General features: G+C 45.4%; 1 protein-coding gene across 4 annotated transcripts in view; it reads left to right on the top strand.

The window, feature by feature from the left end:
• Nucleotides 1-8, top strand: part of LOC125958262 (protein O-mannosyl-transferase Tmtc3) — a 128,141-nt gene extending 128,133 nt beyond the window's left edge. For all 4 annotated transcript variants that reach the window (XM_049691502.1, XM_049691501.1, XM_049691503.1 and 1 more), the window contains exon 13: nucleotides 1-8. This exon is cut by the window's left edge and continues 3,122 nt beyond it. The gene's annotated coding sequence lies outside the window, so the exon portion shown is untranslated.
• The last annotated feature ends 10,412 nt before the right edge of the window (nucleotides 9-10,420 follow it).

Below are 10,420 nucleotides of genomic sequence, written 5' to 3' on the forward strand. Positions count from 1 at the left end.
AAACTGTATACCGGGAAAGTATGTCGTCCTTACGTTGACGTTCATGATGACAAAGCGGAATCCGACATAGCGAAGATGATGATATGCTCTCCTTCTTCCCATCGCTCGTGAATGTGATTATGGTCGAGGATATTTAATTTAATTTTCCGTCGGAATTCGCCCTTCGCCAAGCAGCGCTTCAACGCGTCATCGTGACGCTTGGCCACAAGTTCATCGCACGAAACGATGAAAGTGAGAAAGAGAGAAAAAAACGATTGGCCATCATAACCCGGCGGATAAATGTACTTAACCTTGCACGACGTTACACTAACGACGTTTGGTGGGCTGCGGTGATAATCCAGTAACAACGAAGCTCATCTTCCACCTCATTCTGATGCTGAAAATACCATAAAGGCGACCTTCTCCCATACGGTGCATAACTGCATCCGACCTCTGCCAGGTAGAAGATGAGAACGAATCATGTTGCAATCGTGCCAAATGACCACGAGATCTCTCGTTCTCGCCTCTAAATGGAGCAATTTCATTAGGTCCCGCTCACGCTCCAGCGTCCTTGAAATTGGTTTCAAAAACCAACAATTTATATTCTATGCCTTCAGCGTCCTCATCGTCCGAGTGTCCGAGTGGACCAACCAGCACGCGGCTCACGTTCGCAGCAACAGCAGCAGCAGCGAACTCGTACGACAAACTTTCAGTCCGCCGGTCCAATGAACGATGGTACCACTGGGGAACAGGACACCGGAAGGAAACCCCTGCCCTGCAGGCGTGCTGGCTGACGTTACCACGAGCACGGTTCACGGTTGGCTTCTGCGCGGCTCGAGTGGCCCATTGCCTGGGGAGGGGGGTTCTGATCAGCGTTGGTTCGCACCAGCAATGTAAATGCAAAGAAATGGCATATTAGAAAGTTTCGTGTCGGTTGGTTCTCGGTGGCCATGGCGTAAGTCTCACGGGAACGAAGCCAACCAGGACGACGACGAGTCGACGTGGCAGCGCCATGAAGCGCCAAAGGTTGGCCAAGGGCGTGAAAGTAAAAATTGCCACCAAACGATTATGATTATGGGTTGCGAGCAAGCACACCGAGCAACGATGACGATGGTGATGAGGATGATGATGATGATGACGTTGGTTCGTGCTAGCTAATCCGTTGACTCGCAGTTTAAGAGTAGTTTGATGGTGTAGTCAATGCTGCCCGTTCGCTATAACCATCTCGGTGTAAAGTAACACAAGCCACGTTACGTTTTGATGATGTACGTAATCATTATTGATTAAATCATTTACGGTGTCGAGCGACTAGACTAAATGATTCATACTCGTTTTGGCCGGAAAATTGGTTTACACAATTTGGTGAAATGGCGAAATTTTGCACCACCATGGATTCCCTTTTGTTGCTATCTCAGCGAAACCAAAACACACATCAGCGGTTGTTATCAACCGCCACCGAGCAGGCGTTGGTCAGGAAATGGCGCAGAAAAAGAATATCAGTTCAGTGCTTGCTACGACCTCCTCCTTACGGTTCGCAAGGATTCCCTTCCAACGAAAACGAAATTCGCAAATTCCGCTCCGATTGCTGGCCGTTCCGCGGCTTATGTTAACGGTTCAATTACGGGATCAATTAGAGAAATGAAGCGGCAGCTTATTAGGAAGCTCGGGTGGATCCACTTTCACGTTCGCCGACGTCCACTATCGCGAGATCCACTGGTAGAGTACACGCGCGAACCACGAGAAACTCGTTAAGAGCTTAACCGCGTCTCTTTGCCTTTTGCGCTGATACCCAGCTCAACTCTCTGAGCTTAACTGCGTTCGCCTTTAGTCTGATAACTAATGAGGGGGAGGGGGAGCATAATGAGGGTAAACGATTTTCCTCTTTTTTTTTGGCTTTTTTGTGTGGTTATTCCACTGACCGGTCCTTAGATAATTGGATCCAACTAACTGACGCTGGTGCGATAGTGGTTTAAGCTGTCAGAAATTATTTGCTCCAGCACTTTCTGGTTTTTTCTTTCGGTTGCAAACGAAACAGCAGCTTATCGTAACTAGATAATAGTCTTCATAATGACTCAAAAACTTTATAATGATCCGATATGATAGGATATGATGGACAGCACCTGTTAGATTCTGTAGCGATGAAAACAGCATCGTCCAGCTCGCAAACCTGCTGAACAAGCGACATTTGAACGATTTCAAGTTGAATGATTCTCACTGGACGTCGCACGATCTGCACTTATTCGGCGTTCATGTTTAATCTATCACTTGCTATGGATGGACAAAATGGATTCGCATTTCAACGAAAGACACGAAAGCAGAGAGTAGAGAGAGTGCTCACTCGTCTCGCCCCGTTAGTGCACTCAACGGATCTCATCAGTCTCGTTAGTTTGGCTGACACTCGAGACTGTGTGCCATCGGTAAACGTTTACCGGAAAGATCCGCACATTTCCGGTCCCTTTCGGTATCCTTTCAGTTCCCCGTCCGAACCGAGGGAGGAAATCCTAAAAATCATGCTTCAGCACCGATGCTGGCTGGTGCTTCTGGCCTTTTTAGCCAGAGGTTTGGTGAGACAACAGACCCGAAATGGAGAACAGCTCACTTGAACTTGCCGCTCCAGTCGCTTCATGAGTGGAAGTGTCTCGGTACGGATTTCCGTTTCCGCTTTCGGTGTCCGCTTTCGGCACACGGTGACCTCGTGTCGTCAAGGGGCCCGTCATCGTCAACATAACGTCATCAGACGTCCACTCGAAGAGGTCTTGCAAACGCAGGAAATGTCGATAAATGTACTCAAGACCACATCCATCTAGTATTCATAGAGCGTTGAATTGATGTCCCCAATCAGTTGGTCTGCTGTCGATTTGCCATACTTGTACTATTGCTGTTTCACTGAAGGCTCGCTGAACAATAGTGGATCAATTATAAGATTTGCACCTCATGAATAAATTGTCCTCGAAAAGGGTTATTTGTGAAGCTAGATTCTTAAGCTACCAGTACACGGAAGCAGCTCTCATGAGCAATAAACTATTATTGACTTAGTGCAAACGGTCACTTGACGCCTTGCAATATTTTTTTAAATCTTGCTCGAATAAACGAATGTAAAAGGCCAGTGCCATTGCTATAAACATTTAAAAAAACAACTGATTTACATTTACAATCATGCAACAGCTTTATAACAGATTTAGCATTGCATTAACAGCGTATATAAAATCGGTTTGGTCAAAAAAAAAGTCAAGCATACTTCCTACTGGACTAGATGAATCAAACAACGCAATTACAATAACAAACTTTATGTTGCATGCCTGTTGAATACTACTGATATTTCAATATTTTGTATTGGCAGTTGTATATTTGTTTGTTTGTTCTTTGCGTCCTATTGTTTAACTCAACTACAGAAGAACGGGATCGTAGATAGATGATAGCATTGCATTCAGTAAGCAAATGTTAAATCATCAATATGTAAACAAACGGTCATATAAAGAAGCTACTAACGCCAACCATTATACAGAAACCCAGTAAAAGAAACACACAAACTTGCATTCAGAAAGCAGTATGCATCGCTGCTACATTGTGCACCGAGGCAGCTTCATCGCTTACAACCAGCCGCTCTACAGAAAACCGCACAAATGCACGCACTCCAACGCGCTTCATGTTTTCCTCCGCGACACGTGGCAACAAAGACAAGCTGACATGAACGCGTCAGTGAATATTTCAAAGTATAACCCCTCACACCCCCACACTACAGGCTTCCCTACCAACTTTCTTCTTGTAAAAATCAAAAGCCGAGCACCTAACAGTTCCGCGAGAATGCAGACGCAACGAAATGTATCCTTCAACCACGTGTTTCAATGCCAGGACTGTGGCTGCTTTCTCTTTTGTATCTCGCCCCGAGAAAACGTTTGTTGGCATAATTTTCCCACCGAAAACAAAACTCCCACCAAGAAGCTCCCGTCCTCGGGGGTTGGTACGCTCGATGAAATTGTAAACGCTTCGTACGCTTCGTACGCTTCGTACATGGTGCTGTTTGTCGCGCATCGTGGAACTGTTGAAATGGTTCACTGAGAACTGAGGTGCGATGGTGCGTCTACACATGGCACAAGATTTATGCCAACGTTCCCCGTTCTAGATTTTTCTGTTTAAGCATGAGCTGGAGCTTGATATAGACGAACACGGCACTGCGGCGTAGTAGTGGCAGTGCGTTAGCGACACAAACAAACAACAAACTTGGAAGATGCGCCGGTTCATATTGTTCTCGAGTGTGTTCTTGTTGTTCGTGAAAGAACGAACACGAACCAATTAAGCACAATGCGTTTCGGAGTGTTTCGCGTGGCAACTCGGTAGCAAAAAAAGAGAAGGGACAGAGAACAAGAGCACAGTCTGGAAGCTTCAGTGTGTAAACATTGCGCTTGAGAGTTAAGCGAAGAATAAATAGTTGGGTTACGCTTTTCATAAACTATCCACAACTATATATTATGAAACTGCTTCGAGACTTGAGCATTACGATGCTATACGATGCTTAGAGATGATCAATTTATTTCGAGGAAGAACTTTTATTTGTAGTTTTACTTGTTGAAATGTGTAAGTATGTAACATTCACCTTTTTGGATGCACCATAAACAATCTAACGCACATCATTCATAGCGAATGTGTAATGTTGGTTAATAAACTCCTTATACTTCTCGAAAATCAGATCATTTTTTTCCACGGTTCTGTTGCCATCCCTTAACACCCTGTTGCGTAATCGAATTCCACCACATCACATCTACCCTACCAGACGAACCTGGAACGAGCGATTCCTGCAACAGTTTTATTTCCAGCACCACTCACACCCAGACCTGTGAGCTCACTCGCCTCGTCTCGCCTGTGCCTCGTCGGTACACGTGATGTGAAGATGTTCTTCGCATCTTGCCCTTTTTCACGCTATCGCTCGCTCCACTCCAACACTTCGAAGGTCCCACACCAAACGAGACCAACGCATCGAATCGCACCCCGCGACGAAGGAGAGGTCAAAAGCTGTTCATCACACTGCCTCTGGCCGTGTTCATCACACTGCCTCGGGCGAGCTTCTTCGAAAACAAAGCGAAACACGGAAAGGAGACGGAAATGTAGACGGGAAAGACACTCTCCGATTACTTGCACTCCGAGGCCAACAATCAGCTTCTTCAATGCGGCACGACGTAAACAACCACGGACAAACTTCCTCGCACTCACCACTCCAGTCTGCTGCACGCAGGTTAGCCCAGCCCAGCGTACATAAGATGCTGTTGGTGTTGTGAGCGATGGCAACAGGTCGCACCGATCCGGAATTTCCCGGAAAGCGCCGCCGACGGAAAGGTGGCGCCATTACGACACATTAAAGCTGCTGTCGTGGTAAATACGTATAAGTGACAATTTGCTACCAGCGAACGAACACCTTGCGTGATTCGCGGGGTGCCAGAAGTGGCGACGGTTAGGGTAGGTTAGGAGTAACGATGCTGTTTATCGACGATGCAATGCCTTTACACGTTTGATATCATTTTCACCATCGATCGTCTTCCATCAAAGGGGAGATAGCATACTTTTTTTACTCAGACTTTATCAATCTAAATTCAACTCAGTTTTCTGCTTTCAAACTGTTGTACGACAGTATTTAATGTCAAATATTTATTCAGTATCCATGTGCGTAATGTATTGATTCAAAATTTTGCCTTCGTATAAGTCATGTGAAGTGTCTATGCAAATGATTGATGACATGGTTTGCAGCATAGGTATTATGTTCTACCCAGAATCGTTAACCATATTGCTCGATGCTACTAACGCCTGCTGTGAACTCACAGTCAACTACAACCCGTTCTCGCAACAGTAAAACTCTCAAGAGATTATTTAAAAATCGATACAAACACTCGAGCAAATTGAAGTCTGAGCTTCAAATTCCCTTTTCTTTAGGATAGAAAACACGTAAATCGTTATCGTTACCGTTATCGTTATCTGTACCATAATGTTGAACTAACATTCAGAACATGCGAAAGGGATTGGCCGATTTTTCTAGAAAGCTGATCTCCGATAACAATATGGTAAGGAATTGCATTGCAATTAAAAACACTCACCACCCGCAACTTCGAGGAAACAACCTTATAAACGCTTCGTTTGTAAACAACGTGTTTGCAGCAATCAAACCCCTATTGGCAGAGCATTATTTGTGATCGACAAAACAATATATGAAGTTCGTTCGGAGTTAGTTTTCTACTGTACCTGCACATGCATCATTTATTATTTTTTTAGGGATAATCTTGATTCTAAAACTACACAATAGTATTAGAGCATAAGTAAGGAGAAATACGCTAGAAACCAAAACTAATAACATGTCAAGAACCGCATCTCACCAGCCAAACGCATCTCCAAAATCAAATGCCACGACTTGTCTTAAATGCCGGGAATTTCCTAGAACGATGGACTCGGCTACACCCCCCCGAATGGTCCCACGTATCACCTCTGCAAAGCCACAATCCCCGGGTGACCTCAAGCGAAGCCACGATAACCCAGATCGACCCTCGACCCCCCCGTAACATTTTATTCATTTGATTGATATTGCTTCTTAATGACGAAAGTTACACAATGCCACCAAAAACGGTGATTTTTTTTCTGTTTACTCGATGTTAGCAACGATCACTATCGCGACCGACCGCCGGGACCACAGGAACCCCAGAGAGATTGCCTTGACTTTTCGATGTTCGGTTGTCAGATAGCAAGCAAGCAAGGGCCTCACTCTTGGTCCGTCATTGGTTAGGTCCCAGTGCTAATCTTGGTCACCGGTCTTGGTACCAAGGGTACGTAAATTTCGTTTGACCCCAAAACAGTCCCGGGTGGCCAAGTATCCCAGGAAGCCAACGAATGCGGACCAGCTGACCCAGCGTCCGTGATGTACGGTGATGAACCTGTCCAGACAGTGGATGTGTGTGTGTGTGTGTGTGTGTGTGGGTGTCTAAAAATAAGACAACCCCAAGGAGCGCACAGATTAAAGTGTGTACATCGATTCCAACTATGGCGAGCACAGCAGCAGCAGCAGCAGCCATTCTAGAAGCGAGTGGCCTCGTGCACTCTGCAATGGGCTGGTTGTTACCAGCCCAGACCTGACCCATCGTCGCTATCAGCGCTGAAGCGTAAACAACAACAAACCTCACGAAATCGCATCCATCCATCGGCCGGGCTTTCTCTGTCGGTGGCTGATCTGGCCACCTCGGTTGGTGAGCTTCGTGCCTATGCCTTACTGGAGGACGGAGTTTCCGCTTCCTTCGCTTCTCACGCAGGTGTTCTTCGGTGTTTGTGATGATTGCTGATCTAATTGATCAATCTGTTAAGATAAGCAATCAATCCGTACTGATACGCTGATGTCAATGTTTCGTTGCTCGTTGACCTTTCGATTTACTGAGGTACTGAAGGAGTTGCTTTCAATTTTCCCGCTACTAGGGATAGTATCTTTCGATCGGCATCGATCTCTGCGTTGTCCTTTGCCATTACCAGTTATCAAACGGACACCTCCAAGAGCAGAGCGCATAATGCTTCGGAAATCTTTTCCCCCCGAGCATCGTTTGCTCCCATTTCGCTTCGGACCGCATCGCTGACAAAGTTCAATGCGAGTAATCGTCCCGAACCGAACGCCACGACGCCTATCGACGTTGTTTTTGTTTAATAAATTATATGCTATAGCACATTGGCCGCCGTCCGCGACCAAGAATAGCTTCATCCGTAGCGGTGCTTATAAGCCCCTTACACACAATCGCTTCGCAGCCGACCGACGGGCGAGTACAGATTATTCCGACCGTACACCCGCTACCGATATCGAGATGCACTGCAAGCATTGATTACGGAGCATCGCTGCATCGAGCAACGAAGTGATAAGCGCGGATTTGGAGTTGCTCAGAGCTCAAAGTAGTATGTGGATTCAAAAACCGAACAGCCGAACTGTGTAAAGGTGTTTACAGTGCGCGCGGCGGTCGCACCGCCGTTGATGCCAGACGATCCGGGAACCGGAATCCGGATCAACCACCTCATCGAAATCGCTCGGAGAGTCGCTACCGAACCGCATGCCGCATGTCGTCGTCGTCGTCGTCGTCGGTATGTCTGTTTCCGTGACGGTCAAACCACCACAATTCATCAAAATCAATTAATAACAAGCATTAACCGGAACCGTAACACCAAAACACAGATTGTGCACGAGGATCCATCGTTCACCTTGTTTGTTTATCAGCGCCGAACATGAGCAGCCATCATCGAAGTAGTCATCGTCGTCGTCGTCGTTGTCGGCAACCTCGCGAAACAAACAACAGCTAGCCGCCGGCCACAATCTGCGCATTCCTGGCGTGAAGCTTGCCCTCGTGGCCGAGGCGTGCAAAAGTGGCCGCCAATCACTTGCTGCCCCCCTGGTGAGTGGACGGTGGCATGTTTTGCTTTTTTGTTTCATTCGCGTTGGGCTCCTCTCTTCTCGATTCTGGTGATGATTCATACAAGCATGGTACACGACAGACGGCATAATGAGCTGGTCAAGTCGTTTCAAGTCATGTTTTTAGTTAATACACCAAATCAAACATGAAGTATATTTGCGATAGACCAACACTGATCGCTGCATTGCATAAAGGAGCAAAAATCATCAAAATGTCTTTCAAAATATAAAAAACATTCAAAGTAAATCCTATCGGTAACCATATTTCAAATTCTCCCATCATTTGAACAACAGTCATCAGAATTATCGAGTGAATAGTTGTCGTTTTTTTTTTTGTTACAATCACGAACCCATGCCAACTGTTAATAGGTTTGCAAGGAGCTTTGCTGAGTCACGATGGTGTCATCGGTCATTAAAAAATAGTAAATCGAAAGAACAGTGTCTAGACTATACTTAGGACCGCACTTTCCATTCCCATAATTTTTAACGCGTTTTTTGCCCTATGCCCTTTGCCTTATCTTGTCGGAGGATGACTTTAAACTTGTTTTTTTAATCACTTTTTTGTTCATATTCTCCAATAGCGATCGTTCGTCAGTCTATTTGACATTTATATACGCGTGTTGTTTTAATTTGGTAATTTGTTGCATCAATCCTTTGTTTGGCTGGTGGACTTTCATAGAATAAAGTTAGAATATGGTTTTGACACATTTGGAGGGCATAATGCGAGGATTTCTTGTAATTTATCCAACCCTTAATATATTATAAAAATACACTTTATACAAATCTACTGAGCATACCTCATTTGAAGATGATAACAATCCACCTTTATCAGGTATAAATATAAAGAAAAAAATCGCTAATCTTTTCTCTAAAAAGTAAGTTAATTGTCCATGGTTACACCCTTTCACTGGTACTGGTTTGTCGATTTTGCAAGCAATTCAAAGCAGAACGCAATCGAAAAAATCGTTCAAACCAAGTTGATCCATATTTGATCGCTTCTGCAAATGACTAACAGATCATTCCAGATTTTTTGCTTCCATTGTGTTTTCGAAATCCTAGCAACAAGGTGCACTTTGTGCTCCAAATACAACCGGCAACATCTGATCTCTGATGGATCCTACTTGTTGATCGCTCTTCTCAGAAGCACAGCACCAGCAGTACGAGGGAAATCTGTTGGCAATATTTATTCTACGGAGAAACCCGCCCATCCGGCAGCTTCATGACAACATGTCCTCCTTTATGGTAACATATCTTCGCACTCTTTTCTGATTAGAACCATGGACATGCCACATCATCAACAAGCAGCATGATACAACCTGTCAGATATTTAATTCGTCTACAGCGCAAATTCTCCGTGATTCAGGTAGCAGGATGCAATTTTCATTTATCACAATCCATTATTCCAGACAAAAGATCCACACACACACACATGCATGATGCGATTTCAACAGATCATGCCTATACATGGTAAACATGCTCCATCAAATGCAACAGACACACCAGCTCGTTAGCTCCTTACAACCCAACGAAAATTAATATGAAAAAAAAGGAAGACGACTAATTTCGCAAACGAAAACAACTCAACAAGACGAGTGCACGTGCCGTTGGTGGCGGTGGCGCCATGCCAGACAACATTCCAGCCATTCATTCCGTCACTAATTAAGTCCCGCCAAGCGCGTCACTACGAGAAGCTTCCCTTTACTGCGCCAAATCTCGCTCATCAATGCGCAAAAAGATTGATTTCGGGTTCGTCTCGCCAAAAATAAGGAAAACAAAACAACCAGACCAGACCCCGCCCCGCCCCGCCCGTTGTGGATCCGGCTGGAACTTGGCGCCACACCAGTTGCGCCCAATTCGACGACTCCTGCGCTCGACGACTCCCGTACTCGACGGTCCTGGTAAACAAGTGGCGTATAAGGTCACATCTACGTCAAAACTCGATTCCAAATTCTTTTCCATTTCCTCTGTTTTACTTTGGTCCAAGCATCCCGAGCAAGATCAATGGACGAGCGTGGAATTTGTGGT

The sequence above is a fragment of the Anopheles darlingi genome, chromosome 3 (assembly GCF_943734745.1).
Source record: "Anopheles darlingi chromosome 3, idAnoDarlMG_H_01, whole genome shotgun sequence".
Lineage (NCBI taxonomy): Eukaryota > Metazoa > Arthropoda > Insecta > Diptera > Culicidae > Anopheles > Anopheles darlingi.